The following is a 23,066-nucleotide window of genomic DNA, read 5'->3' as shown; positions in this document are numbered from 1 at the left end:
CACTTATTTACTTTATAGGTTAAATGCTTAAAGCACCATAGCATCTTCTCATTTTATATGGCTCCCATCTCTTATTGGGAAGGTCAATTTCACTGATGAAAAGAGATAATAAAACCTTGTGGAGCCATCCTCCCAACTCCTTATGTGCAAAACAAATGATCATGCTACTTTGGCAGGGTCGGGGAACCACGGCCATTAAACATGTCCATGATCAGGCAGTGCCTCTAAGGCCAGGAGTGCTAGAGGAAATCTTGTTGGTAAACAGGCAGGACTTGTGATCACCACGTTCCTTTTATTTTTTTTTTTAAATCTTTCCTAGAAATTCATACCTGTGTTAGATTAAGAATTGTTTTTATAAATAATTAAATATTGATTAGGGTTTATTTTACAGTAAACTATCAGTAACTTATTCATTCTGATATAAGTGTATGCAAGGAGAAGTATTTCCTGCTGCCTATATGAAGAGTATTGCTTTTACTAGTTAATAGATTAGTCCAGTATTAAATTATGAGGGGTTTTTTTTTTTTGATATTGGAATTGTGATGAATGTGTTCTTGACCTTGAATACTTGCCATTTTTAGAGGGAGGTGGCAAATAGGTTCGTTTCTTTAATGGAGGTCCTGGGGATTGAACCCAGGAACTTGTGCGTGCCTTGCACACACTACCACTGAGCTATACCTTCCCCAACCTTGAATACTTTCTTAATGGGTGGCTGTTTTTAAGCCAACTGCAGCATTGTTTATGTTGGTTCTCTAGAGTTTTTATCCTGTAACTAAAAACCTGTCCCTTTTTAAAAAACATTAAAAATTATATTAGAAGTTATATTCTTAAGTAATAATTAAAACTGAACTAAAAGTCTTTCTGAACAACCTGCTGTCAGCAGCCTTGTTAGGTTTACTACCTCTACTCATAGATCTTCCATTTTACATATAGATGAGTCTGTCCCACTAAACTGTTCCTAAGTACCTCATCTGGGTTCAAGGTACTTAACTTATTTCATCATTCCCTAATGGTACTTTATGCTACCAGATTTAAATGTCTATCTTCTATACTTTAGATGTTAAACGAATGTTTATTTCATTTATGACAGTTAAATTTGGTGGGAAGCCTCGGCTAGTTTTAGTTCAAATTTTTCATGAAGTATGGAATCGGCTGGGTATAAATCAGGTGCTTTTCTTTAAACTACACTGTGATGTATCCAACCACACTCTCCAGTGTGCACACCTTGTAAGAACTCCTCTCCTTTTTAATGTCTATTACTTGTTAATGGGTTATGAAAATTTATCGCTATTTGAGGAGGGTGATGGGCTGAGTGTGACTGCTTCATGGCCTGATTATATTGGCACTCTTAATTTAACTAAGTTCTCCTTTGGTATTTCATAACAATTTTGTATATATCATTTTGTACTCAAGGTAGAAAATGAAACCCTTATCTTCTCACCCCATAGGTTACACTTAGAACTAACGTTTTATATCTGATCATTATGATCACTGTTGCTCCTTTTGGGGGGTTGCTGAAGATGCTGGTATACAGACATATAGACTGTGTTCATGAGAGTGGTGAGGTTTATAATGTTTTATGGATTATAAACACCTTAGGAAGCAGCATGAATCCTTTTAGTTTTTTGGATTATGCTAGTATTCATTTGGCAATAACTTGTTATAATCATTTTATTTTGATTTAAAGATAAGTATAGTTGGGTATCTACCCCCTACTAACACATGGACACTACTCTGAATCTTTACTGACCTGTAATAAGGAATGTTAAAGTCATTTTAGTAGCTCATTTTCACTTTAGCTATGGCTTTGCACACCGTAGCTAGGACTTAACTTTATTTTGTGATACTCTTTAGCACACATCACACTGACTTTCTATTATCTGAGGTTCACGTTATGACAGTGGTGCGTGGTGTGAAAACTTACCAACCCTAATTAGTCATGATAACCTAGTCAAACTTTCATTTATGGCTTAATTTTTATCACTGCCATTTCCCATAGGGGAACGGTTCAGCGAGGCATTGAAAGATACATCCAGGATGCTTGATATCTGCTGATTTTACTCTTTTAAAATATGTAGAGGCCATTCTCACAGGAATGCAGAAACTTGCATGTGTAATTTTATTACAAGTTCTTCGAAAGGCTGGAATGAAATCTGTATGTTTATGGAGTTAGTAAACTGGTCCAGGCATTTTCACTGCCTTGCTTTAATTATTAAAGCTACATCGACACGCTGAGTAGGATTTTCGGCATATGAGATTTATGTATTTAACTGATATCTTGGTATTTGTTCTACCACATTGTGTTAAAAATTAGTATTAAATACATAATGTTTCTTTTGGAGACTGTTACCGTGTACTGTATTTTTAATTTTGTTCAAGTAAGTAGCAGATACATGGGTATGCCTATCGATATAAGCCTATATATCTAGCAGTTGATGGATAGAGTTAAAAGGCCACTTTGTAGTTATAGTAACTCGGTGGGTGCAGTAAGGGCAGTATGTTTGTTAGATGAGTCAGTTAAATCTTACATAGTTACATCCTTTGCCTTGTTTGGTGGGGTTTGGCAAGGTGATAAGGACAAAGTATGAGATTAAGCAGAGGGTAGATAAAGCAAGCTATTTACTGATTTGCATGTGGACGTGGATGTATAATTTCTGAATGTCCTGTGACCACTGACTCAATAACACATTATGATGGTCGATGACGTTGGTAAATACTATTCAATTTAATCTGAGCTACAGGTTACTTGACTGTGCTAAGGTCTCTGATGACCATAACTGAGTCACAGCATTCTCCCAACAACTATCACTTGGTTCAGCAACTTCCCTCATATATATGCATATATGGCCAAAAAATATTAAAACAGGTGTCCAAACAAAAAATGCTACACTACACTAATAGTCATGGCAGCATGATTTGAAATAGCTCAAAGGATAGAAACTATTCAAATGTCCATCAATGGATGAAAGGATATGCAAACTACAGTGCATCCATAAACTGTCATATAATTCTGCCATTGAAAGAAATACAGTAAAATGGTGCAGCCACTGTGGAAAACAGTATGGCAGTTCCTCAAAAACTAAACATAGAGTTAATGTATCATCTATTGATTCAACTTCAGGGTATAAACCCAAAAGGTTTAAAAGCAGGGACTGAAAAGCACATTTCTACAGCCATGTTCATACCAGCCCTACTCATACTGACCAACAGACGTAAGGAACCCAAGTGTCCATGGATGGATGATTCCATACACAAATGTAGTATATACAGAATTAAGTAGGATTCAGCCTTTAAAATGAAGGTAATTCTGACACATGCTACAACTGGATGGACTTTGAAGTCATTCAAGGGAAACAAACCAAATCAAACTGAAAAGGACAAACATTCTGTGATTCTAAGATAAGGTATCCATATAAGTCTAATTCAATAACAAAATGTACGATGTACTTGCCAGGGGGTTAAGAGTTCATGACTAATGGATACAGTTTCACTTGGGGAAACTGAAAAAGTAATGGAGATGAGTGCTGAGAATATTGCTACAACAATGTAAACATAGTTAATATCCAAGAACTATATGACATAAATGTAACGAAACTATACACTTAAAGCAATTTAAATGGTAAATGTTATGTGGAATAGATTTAATCACAATGAAAAACATGAAGTACTGACATTTGTTACAACAGGGATGAACAATGAAAACATCCTAAGGAAAAGAGGACATACAGATCACACTCATCCTGTCCCCTTTAATTCAATCAAAGTTGGGAAAATAAGAGAAAGTCTTGAGAACAGTTCTGGGGAAAAAGAAAAAATAAAACATTGGATCAGATTTGGAAAACCCATTGCCATACAGTTGGAGCAGGTGCTGACAGTGGAACTGAGCCTGTGGACTGCGTTATGAAGTGAAAACCATAATGAATCCTCACTTGGATGTTATGTGGTGACACAGAGTGTCTCTATTCAAGGTAAAAGCACACTAGAGATTGTCATGAGAAGTGGCATGCATGCTACATCAATGATGCGTGAGAAACCTGAGCTTACAGATGAAGAGTACACTGTACTGCTACTGCACATTTTCTGTATGTTTAAAATATTGGAAAGTAAATAATTTTTTAAAATCAACCATGTCAAAATCATAACAGGAAAGCAGAGAAAACATCAAACTTTACTATAGAGCCCAAGCCTTCTCCAGTTCCAGTTGATCCAAAATGGTTAAGCTAATCATCCTTGCAGGAACCTACATATTATAAGAGACACTGTAAGATAATTTCATAAGCCACTGTGTCTTGCTTGTTGTGAATGACTTGGATGTGAAAAAAAAAAACAGTGGCAATTTTGAATTCTACATTTCCACATCAACATACCAAAAAAAAAAAAAAACCTGTTAAAAGTAATAAATAACTTTAGTAAAGCTACATGATACAATATCAGTACACAAAAACCGATTGACTTTCTATACACTAATAAAGAAATTTCAGAAAGAGAAATTAATAAAGCAATTCCATTTAACAATTGTACCAAAAAACAAAACAAAAAACCTAGGAATAAATTAATCAAGCATGTGAAAGGCCTGCACATGGAAAGTTAGAAAACATTGATAAAGAAATTGAAGAGGATACACACAAAATAAAAGCTGTGCTCATGCACTAGAAGAACATTACTGTAACATTCACGAAGCCTAAGCAGTGTACACATTAATTGCAAACTCTACCAAATTCAAATGGCATTTTTTTTTTCACAGAAACAGAAAACAAGAAATCCTACCATTTGTACGGAACAAAAAAGAACCTGGAATAGCCTGAGCAACCTTGAGAAGGGAGAACACAGTTGGAGGCATCTCCCTCCCTGGCTTCACACAACATTAGGAAGCCACAGTCCCCAGCAGAGATACAGTAAGATATTGGCACAAAAACAGGCACATGGACCAGAGGAGCAGAACAGGGAGCACAGGAATAAACCCGTCTTTATGTTGTCAGTTGGTCCATGGCAAAAGAGCCCAGAACACAAAATGGGAAAAGGACAGTCCCCTCAATAAACGGTGCCAAGAACATGGGGCACCATACCCCCCAAAATTACACTAGACACTGTCAACACTGAACACAAAATCAAGTAAATCTGAAAATTTTCCACATCAAGCCCCTGCTGGATCCTCTGACAATGGACCTCCTCAGTTGCAGTCACACACAGGAGGCCTCCCCCACTTTTTCCTCACCTTTTACTCCCACAGTGATGCCTCCTGGTGATTCTGAAGATGTCTGGCTCCTGTCTTGGTGGACTTGGTTGGTGAGTGTTGTCCTTGAAGCTGAAGCCACAGTGGGTCCTGAGGAGACCCAGCCTCCACCAGCCCCGCAAGGAGCCAAGTTCCCACAGGAGCCAAACCCCCCAGTGAGACACGTGCACCTTGAGGGTCAGAGAACAGTGCCACCCGCTCACCAGCTGGGAACTGCAGGCCACAACCACTCAGTTTTTACCACTTACACCAAAATGTACTCTAAATTGTCCACAGACAATTATGTAATGCACATCTGGAATTATTCTAAAAGAAAACATGTAAGAAAATCTACATAACCTTGTCTAGGCGATGAACTTTTACAAAAATCCCCAAGTCTATCCACAGAAGTAAAATTTATATCATGGAATTTTTTAAAATTTAAAACTTAAACTCTGTTAATGACCTTATTCAAAAACCTAAAGACAAGACACATACTGAGAAGCATTAATTTACAAAACACATAACTGATTATGGATTTGAAGACAGTTTGGCAGTTTTTCTAAGCTATTCAAGGCTCACCTGAGAATTCAACATTGCACCTCTAGTATTTAGACAATTGCTTTGAAAAAAGTGTTCAAATAAAAACTAGCATGCAATTATGCACAGCAACTCTACTCATAACGGCAAAACTTTAAAATATGAGGATGTCCTTCCGTGCACGAATACATAAGCAAGCTGGGGCACACCCATGGAAAGAGGGCAAGTGACACCCTGAAATATATCTCTTTGGCATGAAGATTACAATGGGTAGATTTCTTAAAAAATAAGACACATGAAACTCTATGATACCCAAGTCAAGACTGCCTTTTGTCTGGCAAATTTACATTTATAAGGGAAATCTCCACTTGAAAAGTAATTTCCCTTTCTGTACCAGGCATAGAAGGAAGATTAAACCTCAGGAAACTTGTCAATAGAGAAGGCTAAGATTTAAATCTATATAACGAACATAACCTTCCTTTCTTTTGGTATTAGAGAAAGATGGCATTTCAGGTGATGTCTTGGGCAATCTCAGGGAATTACTCAATTTCCTGGGCATCTCCCATGCTGAAAGTAGGCACACAAGTTCTTGAATTTGTTTGTACAATTATGTAAAAGTAGTTAATACCACAGAAATGTGTACTTGAAATGATTTCAATTAAAAGTGTCATATTATGTATTTTTAATCACAATGAAAATAATGTAGGAATGTAGTACTGATACTATTTACACCATTAATAAACACTGAAAAGCTCCATAGTGAAAAGAGCCATAAATTTCTCCCATATCACATGATCATCATGTGTGCTTTACATCCGTCAAGTTTGTCAAAGTGAGAGTCTCAGTAACAAACCCAGAAACAGAGAACAGCAGCTGCACCAAGTGGTGGCAGCTGAAGGGGCCAGCGGGTCACACAGTGATGCGGACGCCACACGGCTTCTTAACTGGTGGGTTATATGACGGCTCCTCAGGAGACTACCCCTGTTTGGGGTAAAACACCCTATGGTATTTTGTATAAAGTGGCAACAGTGAGTAGTATTTACCATCATAGAAATTACTGGAAAGTCCATTACTTTTCAAAACAACCATATCAATACCATGGCAGAGAAGCTGATAAGACAGACATCAAACCTTGCTATAGAAGACAAGACTTACCTAGACCAAGGTCAACCAAAGTTGTGATGCTCATTGCCCTTGTAGGAGTCCACTTGTTATTAAGAGGCACTGTGGGATGAGTACACCCGTAGCCAGCAAGTCTTGGATCCTGTGCACGACCTGGGATGCAGGAGAAACAGTGAGATTTTAAAATTACAATTTTCCACAACACTTAACAAACAGTCATTAAAATAAATAAATTCAGTTAAGTTCCATATGAAATCAATATAGAAAAATCAGTCGCATTTCTATACACTAATAATAATAAACCATTAGAAGGAAAATTTAAGGAAACAATCACGTTTATAACTGTATCAAAAAGAACAAAATATCTAGGAATTTAACCAAGGATGTGAAAGACCTGTGCTCAAAAAACTATAAACCATTGAAAAAGAAGTTAAAGAAGACAAAAATAAACAGAAAAAATATTTTGTGCTCCTGGATTGGAAGAATTACTATTATTAAATTATTGATTCTATCAAAAGATATCAACAAATTCACTGCAATATCAATATAATATTCAATGATATGTTTCATTGAAATAGAAATAATAATCCTATTATTAATATAGAACAACTAAAGACCCTGAACAACCAAAGAAGTTCTGAGAAAGAAGGACACAGCTGGAGGCATCTCCCTCCCTAGCATCAAACTGTATCACGGAGCTGTAGTAACCACAACAGTGAGGAACTGGCACAAGCACAGACACACGGATGAGAGTAACAGCATAAAGAGCCCAGAAATAAACCCTCATGGCTGTGGTCAGCTAATTCATGAAAATGGGGCCAAGGACATACAAAGAGGGAGGGATACTCCCCTCCATAAACATTGCCAGGAAAATGGGACACCATGCACCAAAGAACATCACTGGTCACCATCTCCATTGCACACAAAACTAACTAAAACCCCACAGTTTTCCACATCAACCTATTTCTGAGGTTCCTCTGAAGACAGAACTCCCCTGAGCAGTCAGCTGCACACAGGAAGCTTCTCCTGACTTTTTTTTTTTTTCTCTTATTGTGCCTTTTCACAGCAATGCCCAAGAAAACTTAGCCCATGACAGCATGGATACAGCCCCACTGTCTAAAAGCCCTGATAGTCCTGAAGAGACCAAGCCCCTGCCGGCTGTGCAAGGGGCCAAGTCCATGGGCAGAATGCACCTGTGCCCTGTGGGTCAGAGGTGGATTTGGCACCCCACTGCAGACGATCAGAAAAGTTCAGGGAATGCTGATCTCACAAAGCCCAGAGACCTCACCCTGAATGCAGTTCTGCTGTACATAGTGCCTTTGGAAATCCAAACTGAAACACAGCCAAATAGCTCACTATGCTGTCTCAAAAACTGGCTAAGGAGCAATTAATTTAAAAAAACATATAGAATGAAGAGAACATAGACACAAACTTTACAACTGATAGTGAAGTTCACTCAAGATTGCCCATAGACAAATTTAAATGGCAAGACTACAAAAGTCTTAAAAGTAAAAGGGAGAAAATCTGTAAGACCTTAGGTCTTGTGATGAGTTTTAACTCACAACAACAAATGCCTATCAACAAATCAACACAAAATTAATAACATGGACTTTATAGAACTATAAACTTCTACTCTGTGAAGGGTCTTACTCATAAAGGCAAAAGAGAAACCACATACAAGGAGAAAGTATTTGGAAAATGCGTATCTGATAAAGCATTTGTACTCAGATTATACCAATAAAATCTAGAACAAACAACTCCACTAAAATGGGTAAAGATAGAAACAAACGTCAAGCTAAAGAAGGTATACAGATAGTAAATAATCATGCAAAAATATATTCAAGATCCTAGTGGAAAACAGGTATGGCCAACTTTGGAAGACAGTTTGGCAGTTTCTCCCAAAGCTAAGCATTCTCAACTTAGAGTCCCCCCAAAAGCCAGCTCTTGAATTTAGACATCTGCTTTGAAAAACTGTTCAAACAAAAACATCAAGTAATGCACAGGAGGTCTATTCATAACGGCTTAGAAACTCAAGTGATCAGTATGCCCATCTGTAGGTGAACTCACAAGTAAATTAGTGCATATTCATGTCACAGGGAGCAGAATATGCCACCCCCCAAATAGGTCTGCAGCCTAATGACTACTACAATATGAGTAATTTTTTTTAAAGACTCTCAGAAAACTGAGTAGAGGTTGCCATTTTGTGAGGGACGTTTTCATTTTTTACAGAAATATTACAGAAACAATTCAATTAAGTGATCAAGTAAGTGGTAGTGTCACAGGATGGAATACAGGATGTAACAAAGAATCTGTATTAGAAGTGTGTGAAAACACTCACTGCTGCTGGTGGAGCAGAAGGGGCCAGCCTCAGTAACTGCAGGAATGAACGGAATGTGTAGACTACAGGGAAAACATATTGCACGTAAACAGTGGGATCTGTAAGATCCATCCCACAGGGGCAGGAGCTAAGAACGCTGAAACCACTCATCTGGAGCAGAATGAGAAATGAATTGCATGGACTGAAGATGGTGGGAACCAGGGTTCTACTGTCTGACTGGGAGTTACAGATAAGTGGGGGGGAGATGTACACTATCCATAAGATAATGGATCTAGTTGGAGGCATCAGTATAAACCTGTCTTCTGCTTAATATGAATACAGACATTTCCACATAGAAATCTTTACAATTAGGACTGTATACTATTGGGGAGGGGGAAATTTCACTCTCTATCCCTCTTGACTTCTTGTGGCTGGACTAATAATAAAACTAACATGAGACAGAGCAGTGGAAGAAAAAGACAATTTAATTCCTACACACAAAAGTCTCATAGAAATGAGAAGTAAGAGGTAGTAAAAACAGGCTGATTTTATACATCTAGAAAACTATAAATTTGTTAGGAATTGACAGCCTAAAGAAATGTAGTTTTTGGGTACTCAATGAAAAACCTAAACAGAGTTTGGGCTTGGGGTGGTAAATTAAAGAAGTTACGAGATATGTTTATATGCGCCTCTGAACTTTTCACATGACAGGCTTATTTCCTGCTTTTAGGGAGCGGGGGTCAGAGTGTCCCTCTTGCTTTGACCATTTCTAAGTAACTTAAATTTAAAACACTATGTGGTTGAGGCAGATTGGGGTGGGGTGGGTGGATGATGGTCCCTGAGCAACAACAATACACTAAGGTGGGAACACATGCACACATTTCCTTGCATTGTCAGCTGAGAACATTTTCCTCCCATATGTAAGTTCTTAATACCATTCTTTAATTAAAGGAATCAGGACTCTCTGAAGAAATGGCTTATACTAGGACTGAGACAGTGAATATATGAGCCAGGATCATCTTGAATCTTGTATCAGAAAGTAAGGAAGTACCAGGGCAGAAAAAAACCCAAAATATGGAATGATCGCAAAGGAAACAGGAGCCAATGAAAGAGTTCTCAATAGCCAAAGCAGGAATTAACTGAGCAACCAAACCTGTAGTTCTGTGTTATAACCAAAAGATTAAAATAACTATCCAGGTGTCCACAGTGGTGAAGTTAAATGATGACATAGTTTTTTTTTAATTTTAATAAATGGGATTGAATAGAAAACTCCTATGCAGAATTCCTAATAATTCATGACATCCATCAAGGAGGTGGAGCTAAAGCCCCCTCTTCTGAAGTGTAGGTTCCACATAGTGACCTCCTCCTGTTTAGGTCAGAAGCAAGAAAAGTCTGAGATCCTACTGCTGGGTGTGTATCCAGAGCAAAACTCTAATGTGAAAATACACACACACTAACTGATTTTTTTTTTACTACAGTGGGCAACATTAAGTTGGGAAAAAAAACTGTGTTTTCAACAACTGTTGCCAGGCAATTGTCTATCCAATGAAATTTTTTTCATTTCCAAGATAAATGAAATTGGATCCTTGTTTCATACTACATGCAAAATTAAGTCAAGATACATAAAAAGCTTTAATTTTAAGAGTGGTAAAGTGACAATCAGCCCTCATCTGCTGATTCCACATTTGTAGGATCAGTCACCTCTAGATAAAAAAATAATAACAATTTGAGAAAGCTCCATAAAGAAAAACTTGAATTTGTGGCATGCCAGGAACTATTTAAATAACACTATACTTTCTTCAAAATTATTTATATATCATTTACATTGTATTACTTACTATAAGTGATCTAGAGATGATTTTAAGTATACAGGAAGATGTGCTTAGATTATTTGCCAATACTACACCATTTTATATAATGGATTTGAGCACTGGCAGATATTTAGTATCCACAGGATGTCACATATAGGGAGGCAAGCTGTATAAACTCTCAAAGAAACAATGGGGATGAGTCATCATGACCTTGGATTTAGCCATTATTTTAGATCTGATAGCAAACACAAGCAAAGAAAGAAAAAAATAAAGTGCCTTTCCTCAAAGTTAAAGACTTTTGTACATCAAAGATGCTATCCAGAAACTGAAAAGACAGCACACAAAGTCAAATAAAATATTTGCACATTATATACTTGAAAAAAAATTTATCAAGAATATATCAAGAACATTTACAGCTCACAAAAAGACAAAATAAACCCAATGTTTAACATGGTAAAAGGACTTAAATAGACCCTTCCCCATATGTAAACAAACAAACAAAATCTACAGTATATTGTATATTGGTATCTACATGCAATATAATGTATATGTGCACTCAAACAGTAATAATTCCACCTAATAAAAATGAAAAAGAAGGAAAACACCAATAATTTAATAAATTAAATTAAATACATTTTTAAATAGACCCTTCTCCGGACAAGACAAATAGTCAACAAGCACATGAGAAGATGTTAAAAATCAGTCATGATGGAAATGTAAATTAATACCATAATGCCGTATCCTTTCAAGCACACTAGAAGCCCTACAGTCAACAAAACAAAACAAAACAAGAAAAGAAAAATATTGGCAAAAATGTAGAGAAAATGAAACTTTTAAACATTACTTGAAAAATTGGAAAATGGTACAGTTCAAGTTTCCAGTTTGGCATTTCCTCAAAAAGGTAAAAAATACAGTTACCTTATGGTTCAACAATCTAACTCCTAGATATAGACCCCAAAACATTAAAAATAGGTGTTAAAACAAAAAAAAAAAGGGACATATTCATAGCAGCACTATGCGCAATGGCCCCAAAGGTAGAACAATTGAAATGTCCATCAAAGACTAAACAGATAAACAAACAGGGGACATCCATAAACTGCCATATTATTCTGCCATATGAAGTAATAAAATGGTGCAGCCATGGTGGAGAACCATATAGGAGTTCCTCAAAAACTTACACATGTGATTGGCATGTGGTCCATCAATTCCACTTCAGGATATATGTTCAAAATATTTGAAAGCAGGAACTGGAATAGAAATGGGTACACCCATATCCATGGCAGCACTAATCACAACAGCAAAAGGTGGAAATAACTCACCTGTCCATCAACAGATGAATGGATAAGCTAAATGTAGTGTATACACAATGGGATACTGCACAGCCTTAAAAACTAAGGAAATTATGACACATGCTGCAACGTGAATACATCTTGAAGTCACTATGCTAAGTGAAACAAGCCAGACACAGAAGGACAAATATTACATGATTCCCCTTACACAAGGCATCCAGAGAAGTCAGATGCAGAGATAGAAAGAGTGTCACCTGCCAGGGGCTGAGGGGAGTCAGTGTTCACTGGATACAGGGCTTCGCTTGGGGAAAATGAGTAAGTTCTGGAGATGGACGGTGAGGCATCTGTACAACAATGTAAATCTAGTTAATACCATAGAACTGCATAGTTAAATGGTTTAAATGGTAAATGTTATGTTCTGTATTTTTAATGACAATGAAAAATGTGAATGAATCACTAATGATTCAAATTGGATAAAGATTGAAAACATTCTAAGTGAAAGGAGACACACAGAAGAGGCCACCCAGATTGTATTCATCTTGTGTGCATTAAATCCATTAAGATTTTGAAAAAGAGGGAAACTCTCAGTAATAGTTTCAGAAAAAGAAAACTGGCACAGAATGGAAAAAAGGATATCCGTAAGTTGGGGCAATGGGGAAGGCTGAAGTGGGCCTGTGGATGTGATTACAAGGTGAACCATACAATTTCTTCATTTGGGGTTTATGTGCTGGTTCCCTGAGAAAGTATCCCAGCGTTAGGTAAAACCCACCAGAGTATTTTATGTGAAGTGGCAAATGCAAGTAGTGTGTAATGCTACTTAAAGTATTTTATAAAGAACTTTATAAGAAAACTTTATAAGAAACTTTATTAAAAACTAATTACTTTTGAAAACAACCATGTCAATACCACACCAAAAAAGCAGAGAAGACATCACATTTCCCTACAGAGGCCCACCCTTAACGCAATCCAGTTCACCCAAAGTGCTGATGCTCGTCGCCCTTGCAGGAGTCCACATGTAACTTAGAGGCACTGTGGGAAGATTAGGAGCCACTGTGTCTTAGGTACTGTGAGGGACCTGGATGGAGTCCAAACAGGGTAACTTCTGATTTCTAGTTTTCCACATCAAACCATCAAAATACTCTTAGAACTAATGAATCAATTGCAGTAAGGCTACAAGGTACAAAATCAATACACAAAAATCAGTTGCCTTTCTATACATTAATAATGAAACATCAGAAAGAGACATTTTTTAAATCCCATTTACAATTACATCCCAAAAAAATACCTAGGAATAAACTGAATCAACGGCGTGAAAGACCTGCACACTGAAAATTCTAAGACACTGAGGAAGGAAACTGAACAGACGCAAATAAGTGGAAGGATACCCTGTGCTCATGGACAGAAAGAATTAATGTTGTTAAAATGTCCATTCTACCCAAAGCAGTGCTCAAACTCAAAGCAAGCCTCATCAAATCACTGTGCCCCACACCAGAAAATAACAGAACATCATGAATTGACTATACTTCAATAAAATAAAATAAACTTCAGTGGTATTTTTCACAGAAACAGAACAAACATTCCTAACATTCATGTGGAAACACAAAGGACCCTGAACAGCTGAAGAGATTCTACAAAAGGGAAACAGGCTGGAGGCATCTCCTTACCTGGCTTCACACGGCATTACAAAAGCACAGTCACCAAAAAATTGTGGAATTGGCACAACAACAAGGACATGGACCAGAGAGAGTCTGCAAATAAACCTACGGGGATGTGGTCAGTTAATTCACAAGAAAGGAGCCAGGAACCTGCACCGGGGAAAGGACAGTCCCCTCGATGAATGGTGCTGGGAAAACTGGACACCACGCAGCAAAGAAGGACACGGCACACTGTCTGCACCACACACAAAACCTGACTAAACCCCACAGCTTCCCACATCCAGCCCTTCCTCTCCCAGGGCCTCTGAGGAGGGCTTTCCCTCAGCCATCAGCCCCTCACGGGAAACTTCTCCTCACTTTCCCTCACTTTTCCTTCCTCCTCACCTTCCCTTCAGTGCAGCACCTCCTGTTGGGTCCTGAGGAGACAGGGCTCCTGTCAGCGGGGACATAACCCCCTGTTGTCCTGAAGCCCCGGCAGGTCCAAAGGAGACGTGGTTCCAGGCAGCTGCGCAGGACGCCAGATCCTCAGGCAGAACGCAGGCGAGTTCCCGCCGCAGCTGGGGGAGGCGGGCACCGGGCCCGGCCAGCCAATGGGAAAGCGCGGACCCAGCCACCCTCACAGCCAGCCGAGGCCCCGCCCCGACAGCGGCTCTGCTCAATCCTTTAAACTGGAAATTCAAACTGAAATGGAGCCAAATATCCATAACTTCTCCAAATACTTAAGAAACAATCAATTGGAAGCCATACGGAATGAAGTGAATGGAGACACAAACTTTAAACCTTACACCCTTGTTTATTGAGCTTTCATGACAACCTGCCATAAATGACTTCCACCCTCCCCAAGGCCTTGCTTTTGTTTTTAGCTGAAGGTGATATTTAAGGTGATGCCTTTGGCCTTTTCAGGGAGGGGCTCAGTTTTCTTGGGTATCTCCCCTGTATACAGGAGGTATACATGTTATTAAACTTGCTTCTTTTTCTCCCTGTAATCTGTCTTATGGGGGGGGTGTTAACCAAGAACCTAGAAGGGGAGAGGGAAAACTGATTTTCCTCCCACACACTCGCAGTGGAATACTCCTCAGCAACAGACATTAAACCATCAACCCACAGAAAGACATGGGTAAATCTTACTTGTATGTTACTAAGTGAAAGAATCCAGTCTGAGGAGGCTGCACATAGTATGACCCTATTTATGACAATCATGGAAAAGGCACAATTATATACATAAGCAGATCATAGGGTGGGGTTGTGGGGCTGAAGTATCCCATGTGAAACTTTAGCTTGGTGTCACTGTAAGTATGTCTAAGCCCACACCTTTGTACAGCCCAAAGATCAATCATAATCTACTCAAATTTAGCTATTTAGGGTGTAGCACCATCGCAAGATGGAACACACAATGTGACAGAATCTAACTGTATTAGAAATAGGTGTAAAAACTCAGTCGGTGGTGGGGCAAAAGGTGCTGACCTCAGTGAACTTTGGAAATGCACAGAACAGTTCTGCAAAGGCAGAATGGACCACTGTTAACCTGTGGGCTTTGTATTACAGAGTTCTTTCCAGGGTGTAGTAGCTAACAATTCTGAAACCACTGTGAATGGAACCTGGAAAAGAGAGATGAGTAGATAAAGGGCAGGCGGTGGGAGCCAGGCTCCTCGCTGTGGGAATGGGAAGTCACAGATGAGCAAGGGGAGAGCCTTGGCCCCCATACTCCTGAATCTGAGCTTCCTGGACAGATGGTGTGGGGAGTGGACTCGCCAGGGGAAGGCACAGTTCTTTACCCTGGGAAGGTCCTGCAGATGTAGGAACCACACACACCTTCCTTTCCCCCATACCTGCTGGAAACACTCAGGCCTTTTAAATCGGCTAATGCAGCTTTTCAGACATTCTCACCCCGAGGCAGATAAAGGAGCGTGAGGGTCTTGCACCACCCCCAAGCTGTCCCAGAATCCAGGCCCTGGAGGGTGGAGCCAGGATGGGGTAACTGGATCTCTGACCAGCAGGCCAAAGCAAGGAAGAAGACCAGTCCTGAGGGCAGGGGTCTCCTGAAGTCTGTGAGCCCGGTGCCCTGATGGGATTCATTCCCTGTGGGGACATGGGCGGGGCCTGCAGTGGTTCTGTTTTCCACCTGTGCCCCTTGAACGAGGTCAGGGCAGAACTGGACTCAGGGATCCCCTGGCAGTGTTTCAGTCTCACACAGTGGCTTTATAAAGGAACAGGAGAGTGAAGCTGAGCACCTGACAGCCACTCCTCTCTGGCTCTGAGCTGCTTCCATCAGGACCACAGTCCCCTGCATGGAGTCTGCTGTAAACCACCTGCCCCAACCTGGGCTCTCCTCTTCCTCCCTGGATCCCACTCCCAGGCCAGATGCATCTGTCTAACCACTGCATCCTCCTCTCACCTTGAGGCTGACAGGCTCCACACAGGACTGTTGTCCTGCCACTCCCCACACCCCAGGAGGCAGCCCCACCTTCCCTGTTTGCTGAGCCAAGACACCTGGGTCTTCCCAGTCCCCCACTTTCCTTGTGCCTTGGTGACTGCCAGCTCTTCCTCCCAAAATCCCAGGTGGTGTTTTGCAGGAATTGACAACCAATCTAAAATTCATGTGGAAAAGGCAAGGGGCTCAGACTAGATAAAGGAATCTTGAAAAGGGAGAACAAATTTGTAGGTATGGAAAGCCAGGCAGAACCCCATAGTTGGTATAAAGACACTTTAAGCTGAAGACACCTGAGATTTAGATGCAGGAAAAAAAGCCTGCTTGGAGCTCTCCTTATCTGAATAAAAGCAGAAACTTCTGAGGAATGACTACAGCTATCAGTTACCTCATCAGAGTGGCTTCTATTCCCAGGAGAGAGACCAAGAGCCAACCTACCATAAATGCCTTTGATGGGATGTTTTAGGACCCAGAAGAAGAGGCAAAGATCATTTATCCATGTACAGACACAGATTATGTGTGCAGACATAATAACATGGGTACAGGTCCGTGTAGACAACAGATTATGCTGCCATCAAGCCATCAGTCACTGCAGCAGCCCCCTCACAAAGGTGCACCCTGAGGGAAATTTAGAATTAAAAACAAAACAAAACAAAAACAGGATACTGACCCTAGACAGTTAGGGAGCATATCAAAGGAATAATTTCAGTGAGCCCAGATTCTTGAATCTTCCCGTGCACAGAAAAACACTAAAATCCTTAACCTGAGATGTATGTTTTTCATTATCAGCAATAGTCTTTTAATGTTTGAATACTTTTTTTTTTTTCAGCAAAAACTCATATAACCTGGCTCCTCCCTTACCTCTTTGGAACAGTTCCTCAGAGCTACATGAGGAGCTCTTTCCAGGCTATAGTCCTCAGCCACACCCCCAAGTAAAACATAATTCCCAACTTCTAGGTTGTGCTTTTTTTCATTAGACACCTACAAACATGAGCGTATCGAATGGGGCCTGGGGCTCCTTTCCAACACTTCCCAGACATGGTTCCACAGAGCACACAAGTGGAGAAGTATCGCCATCTGGGACCATAATCAGCTTTCATTAACAATAAGAAGTGAGCTGCCCGCACCTTTCCAGAGCTACATCCTCCTCAGCCAGCATCCCGGCCCCTGTCTTACTTCTGTATTGCCCTGCCCCTTGTGCTCACATTCCAGAGCTAGCACAAGACAGGAAAAGACGGCAGTACTGAGTCATTCACACTTTTCTTAAGTTGAATTATAGTCCATTTACAATGTTGTGTCACTCTTGGGGCACAGCGTAATAGTTCAGTCATACATATACACACACATATTCCTTTTCATATTCTTTCCCATGATAGGTGACTGCAGGATATTGAATATAGCTCCCTGTGCTCTACAGTAGAACCTTGTTTTTTTATATATAGTAGTTAGTATCTGCAAATCTCAAACTCCCAATTTATCCCTTTCCACCCCCTTTCCCCCACTTCATTTCTGTAAGTTTGTCTTCTATGCCTGTGTCTGTTTCTGTTTTGTAAATAAGTTCATTTGTCTTTTTAAAAAATATTCAATATATAAGTGATATCATGTGGAATTTTTCTTTCTCTTTCTGGCCCACTTCACGTAAAATGATAATCTCCAACTCCATCCCTGTTGCTGCAAATGGCATTATTGTATTTTGTTTGTGGCTGAGTAGTATCCCATTGTATAAATGTACCACAACTTCTTTAACAGCCATCTGTTGATGGACATTTAGGTTGTTTCCATGTCTTGGCTATTGTAAATAGTGCTGTTAAGAACATTGGGGTGCATGTATCTTTCCAATTAAAGTTCCCTCTGGATATGTGCCCAGGAGTCATTCACACTTATTGGTGCCTGTAATGCCTGGGCCTGTGTTGGGCAATAGGCAGTCAGAGTCAAATGTTAGATAATTTGTACAATAAAGGGGCAGATAATTTATATGATGAAGTAGGCTATTGTTTCTACTTAACATTCTCTTCCCAAATCTAAGGTGACTCAAAGGTAAATAAGGAAACAATTGAATGCTTTGGGAATGGAAGCAGAGAGCAAAGTGATAGCTTTCTGTTGCTGTCTCTTCTTTTAAGTCAAAAATTTCCACTTTAAATATGAGGAAATTGAAGCCAGAGAGAAGAAAATCTGCATGTAAGGCCCAAATCAGTGGGTTGAGGTCTCTGATATAACTAGCGTGAGACTAGCCCATTGCCATAAGCAACTAGAAAGATGACCAAACATACGAAGCAAACGTTTTCAGAAACTGCACATCAGGTAGAAAGGACTGTGATCCTTGAGGGAAGAGATATAAAATGGTCCTGCTGTGATGGTTGAAATAGGCCCACAAATTCCTTGACCACTTCTTCAAGAGGGAGAGCCTAATTCCTCTGCCTTTGAGTGTGGGCTGAATTTGGAGTTTTGCATTTAATAAACAAAAAATCCTGTGCTCTACACTGCAACTTGACACAACATTGTAAAATGATTATAAATCAATAAAAAATGTTAAAAAAAAAAAATCCTGTGAAGTAGCCAGAAATAGAAAGAAAAATGCTATATGATATCGCTTATATGTGGAATCTTTAAAAGGGGGGGGGGTGAGGGGCACAAATGAACTTAATGACAAAACAAAAACAGACATAGAGAACAAACTTATGGTTACCAGGGGATAAATGGGGAGGCAAGGGATAAATCAAGAGTTCAAATTCTGCACTTCTTGGGGAGTGATGGAAATCTTAGCTATCTTGATTGTGGTGGTGGCTTCACGGGTGTATACATCTATCAAAATTCATCAGATTGTACATTTGAAATGTGTGTAGTTTACTGTACAGGAGTCATACCACAGTAAAGGTTTTAAAAATAAAAATTAAAAAGCGTGTGATGTTTTGAACTTTGGAGAACAGGCCTAAGGCACAGGGTATTCCTCCTTTCTGTCTCTCTTGGTTCACAGACTCTAGGGGATACCTGGAGCCACACACTGTGAGCACACTCAAGCAAACAGATGCAGGGAACCAGGGGGTATGGGCTCGCATCCCTGCAAGCAGTGATCACGTCGGGGTCACCAGATGTGTGTTCTGTTTGTTGTGGATTTTGTCCAGCAAAAGTCCCACCATGGAAGAATGAGATCACTCAAGACTATCGGGTCAAGAGAGTGAGAGGGAGCCAGAGACTGACTCCCCAAGCTCCTCCAAAGCTCTTGTATTTATCAAGAATAGTCAAGCAAAGAATCAAGGTAAAATACATCATAGGAATGACTAAGGGGCATGGTGTACATGCAGGGATACAGGTCAGTAGTTTCAGTTCATGCAAAACAGAAACATTATAATCTTAACGTATACTTAGAGAGAAGGTTACAATATTGATAGTACAAACAGTTATTTCAAACCTCAAACAATCATGAGCAAGGTTAAGGTGTTCCAAACAATTGATAATGAAAACCCAGACCACCACAGAGTCTCCATACAATGATCAGAAATCATCTAAGCATGTGAAGCAGCCCAGCTATTCCCAGCTAAGGCCTAAGTCACAGTCTTCTGTGAGCAAGAGCAGCCTGCACTATCCACCTGCACCTGATAAGCAAAGCATGTCCTGCCGGTTAGGGCAAGGGATGAGGTATGGTTTTCCACAAGCACAAGCAGCCCTGAATCTATGACCTCGAACTAAGCAAAGCAAGCAAAGCTTGTCTCTGCTTTTTATGGCAAGGAGGCAGTTTGTAGCAGATTCCTGCTAGCAAAGCAGCTTCAAGGCAACTAAGCTAAGTTCCATAGATAAGGTGGTGACTGGTACTGAGAGTTTAGTCTTTTGTGCTTTTGGACATTTTGCTTGGAAGTAGCAGTATAAAGATAAATATAGAAAGCACTGGGTTTTATTATACATTTCTTATGTGTTTACATAAAGATGAGACTACATAAAGGTGAGAATATGATTTGGTAAAAGCAGTCATTACAATATCAAAGTTTGTTAACCCAAGTTTGCACTCCCACAAGGAGGAACTGCCCTCCACCAGCAATAATGTAGCAGGCAAAGGAGTAACACTCACCTTAGAGGCAGATCCTCCAGCACCAGATGATAATGATGATGACCTGGTTGCAACCTCATAAGAGGTCATGAGTCAGAACCACCCAGCTAACCCTTCCTGGATACTGAACCCACAGAAACTGTGGGAGAACATAAGTGTTTGCTAAGTTGATAATATGTTAAGAAGCATTACATAATTCATACAAATTTTGGTACCTATAGCAGTGGGTTGTTATAATAAAAACCTAAAATGTGGGAGTGGCTTTGATACCAGGCAGTGGGAGAAAGTGAAAAGGATTTCAGAAGTGTTAGTGAAAGCTTGACGTGGCATGAACATACTATTAATAGAAGTCCATATTTAGAGGAGGCTGTTGGTGAGGACTTAAAGGATAGTAACAAAAAAAAATCTGACTACAAAATAGAGAAAAGAGAGTCTTTGTTATATAATATCAGAAAGTTTAGTAACACTTCCTACAGTAATGTGGAAATTTCAAAATGAGCCCAAGCATGGGGTGAACTAGCTAAGATTTCCAGAAAGTACTGAGTGTCTCCTAGCTGCTTCTTCCTTGCTGTTTAAACTAAATGGCAAAAAGGAGAGAGAGAGCTAAAAGAAGGACTATTAAACAAAAAGGGGCCAGGACTTGATGATTTGGGGAATTCCCTGTCTCTCCAGATAACATAAAAGGCTAAAATTTAGAAACGGACTATAGGCACTTCTCTCCAAGAACCACCCTGTAAGGGACCCCTCCTGGGAACAAGATGAACTCACAGGTTGGCACCCCACTGCAGAACTCGGGGTCAGCACTGGCTAAGTCCCGGTTAGTTGTGGCTCCTTATTCACATCAAAGCTGTCTATGAACACCCTGAACTTTACCCTCCAATTTGTTCCTCTAATTATACAGAATCCTACAAGGACAGCTGTGAGGATTATCCCACACTGTATGAATATGTTCAGGACTTTTTGAATCATCTTACAAACCATTTCATAGGTTTGGAAACTGACACTGAACAGTTTTCAGAGACAGTGAATGGCTGTGTTACAATAGATGATGTTTTGCAAGAACATGGGGAAGTCATGTATCAACAGGCCATGTCTATCTCGAATCTGCTTACATGGGAGCTAGCAACTGGCAACTTGCAGAGAGTGGCAGTTGCCACCAATTGCTACTTTAAAGATACCAGAATTAATATGAAATTAAGGAATAAGCTGCAAAAAAACAAATGAAGTGACTTGAAAATGATTCCATGCATTTGTACTCTTCCTGGAAGAACTTTATCTTAACCTGGAGATCAAGGGAGCAAATGGACCAGATTATGAGAGCAGGTCTTCTTCAGGAGTTGTTGGATGCCCTTTTTCTAACCCTCTGGATAACTTTCATTTAAAAACACAAGCAATTCTGAATTTTTTCACAATTACACAACTTCAGAATTTTTCATACAACAGAAAAGAAACAAGATACATTAAAATGTTGAAATATCAGACTCTGTTGCCCCAGATTCATTCCCCTGCCCCTCCCTTGAGTGGAACCCAATGACTCTCAAGTTTCAGGAGGAAGCTGCGTAGAGAAAAACACAAAAACTGACTAGAGCCAACTAGGCCCAAGACTGCAGAGGATTTGATTTCCAGTCAACCTTGAGCCTTATTACAGGGTCACTGTAATATATTAGCGTGCTAAATGACACACCCAGCAGCACCATGACAGTTGACATTGCCATGACAACAATCCAAAACTCCCATACAAGGATTGAAAAGGAGTTGTATCAGTGTGGGGTCCAACCACATCCTTGTTAAGTCATGAATATTCCTCCCACTCTTTCCAATCTCCACCCACCCAACCCTGATCAGACCCCCCCAGTCCCCACCCTTCCCCTTCACTTTGACCCTTCTATGTATTTAGTGTCTCCAACCGAATTGGGTTGGGAAGCTGATTTGTGAGCTAGGTTACCACTTTGCCAGTCTTTGGCCATTGAATAAAGCTTGTGCTCTTCCAGTCTCGGCATCTGTCTCATTATTGGCTGCATGAACCTGACTGGAAAAAGAGCCTCCCTGGCCAAAGCAGGTCTTGGCCCCCACTAGGACCCAGACAACCAATTCTGTAACAAACAAGAGGGAGAAGCAAGAGGGTACCAGGCTGGAAAGGCCTTCCCACCTGGTGCAAGGGCTCTCAAGCCCTGGGGCTGGCAGGGAAGTCACAGAGGTTCAAAGATTGGGCTGGGCAGAAACCTGGGCTTTAGGTGCCGATGCCTCTGATGCCAGGTGACCATCACTGATGTGAGAACCCCGATGCCAGGGGAAAGAACTCAGGGCCCCACAGGTGCACGCAGAGATGCAGTCTAGCTGGCAACTGGGGGAGTCCCCCAGCCTCAGTCCACCCTGCGAAAACTGGGGACAGGTCCACGGTGCACCACTCGCCCAGGTCACTGCAGGTCCGCTCTCACGGGTCCTGGCTGCCCAGCTACGCGAGATAAAAACAAGAGCAGGAAAGGGTGGCGCCAGAGTGGCCACCAACCAGGTAACAAACTGCAAGCTTGGAAAAAAAAAAAAAAACCTCCGCTGCCAGTGAACCAGATTGGTAGTGTGGTCCCTGGCATTGCACTCCAGGGCCGCGCAGAGGATTCTGGGTGCTGTAGTACCAGGGTAGGGGCATGCC

General features: G+C 40.3%; 1 long non-coding RNA gene across 1 annotated transcript; it reads right to left on the bottom strand.

The window, feature by feature from the left end:
* Nucleotides 1–5,385: 5,385 nt before the first annotated feature.
* On the bottom strand, nt 5,386–14,491 carry LOC116667571. The gene is made up of 3 exons (XR_004324440.1): nt 14,331–14,491; nt 6,908–7,027; nt 5,386–5,403 (listed from the first exon to the last, which is right to left on the bottom strand). It is a non-coding gene; the product is annotated as an uncharacterized LOC116667571 (long non-coding RNA).
* Between the last annotated feature and the right edge of the window lie 8,575 nt (nt 14,492–23,066).

The sequence above is a fragment of the Camelus ferus genome, chromosome 12, assembly GCF_009834535.1.
Source record: "Camelus ferus isolate YT-003-E chromosome 12, BCGSAC_Cfer_1.0, whole genome shotgun sequence".
In the NCBI taxonomy this organism is placed as follows: domain Eukaryota; kingdom Metazoa; phylum Chordata; class Mammalia; order Artiodactyla; family Camelidae; genus Camelus; species Camelus ferus.
The sequence above is the reverse complement of the archived record's forward strand: the minus strand, read 5'-3'. Positions and strand labels throughout refer to the sequence as shown.